This window comes from Cynara cardunculus, unplaced genomic scaffold (genome assembly GCF_001531365.2).
Source record: "Cynara cardunculus var. scolymus isolate 2C unplaced genomic scaffold, CcrdV1 Un_Scaffold_995, whole genome shotgun sequence".
In the NCBI taxonomy this organism is placed as follows: Eukaryota; Viridiplantae; Streptophyta; class Magnoliopsida; order Asterales; family Asteraceae; genus Cynara; species Cynara cardunculus.
The window spans coordinates 83,375-84,352 of record NW_020200658.1 but is presented as its reverse complement, the minus strand read 5'-3'; positions in this window follow the sequence as shown (position 1 = coordinate 84,352).

Sequence of the window (978 nt, the reverse complement as noted above, 5' to 3'; positions counted from 1 at the left end):
GGATTAGAGAGTGTGTTGTCCGGTTTATCAAAAGAGGAAGATTTCAAGCTATTTTCAAGAGTTGGATTTCAAAAGGTTGATTGCAAGCATTTTGTGTTCAAAAGCTTTAAAAGGTGAGTGGTTTCTAAACCTTTTTGTATTAAAATCCTACTGGTTTCAATTACATGCTTCGTATTATTCATATTTGAAGAGAGCATGTTTATTTTTATTTTAAGTGTTATCCGGACAAAGCTTGACCGGATAAGGGTTTAAACCGGACAAGCCTTGTACGGTTTATTGTCCGGATAGTTTTAAACCGGACAAGCCTTAAGTGGCTTAGTGACCAGATTAGTATAAACCGGACAAGCCGTGAGCGGTTTGTTGTCCGGAGTTGGTTAAACCGGTGGAGTATTAAGAGGTGTAGTCTTAAACCGGACGAGTCATGGACGAACTATTGACCGGATTTGATATCCGATCAAAATGTGAAATTGTTCTAAGTGTGTGGTGTGTTGACCGGATTAGATATCCGGACAACAAAGTGAACTTTTGTTCTAAGTATTTAAATCGGATGAGGCTTGATCGGATTGTTGACCGGACTTGTTATCCGGATGAGTGTTGACCGGATTTGGTTGACCGGACTTGTTATCCGGATGAGTGTTGACCGGATTTGGTTGATCGGACTTGTTATCCGGATGAGTGTTGACCGGATTTGGTTGACCGGACTTGTTATCCGGATGATTGTTGACCGGATTTGATTGACCGGACTTGTTGATAGAATTTGAAATAATACTTTGTTATTGGATAAAAATTGTGATTTTATCATAAAAATGAAGTTTTGATATAAATGATTTTGATCTGAAAACTGTTCCAATGGCTGCGGTCTATTTGGAATTATTTTATAAATGGGGTCTACCAAGCGTGGTGACGTAAGTCTGTTTTGGTATGAAACTTGTTTTAAAAAGTAGTTCCCCCAGACGTGGTGACTTTTGTCTGTTCTGG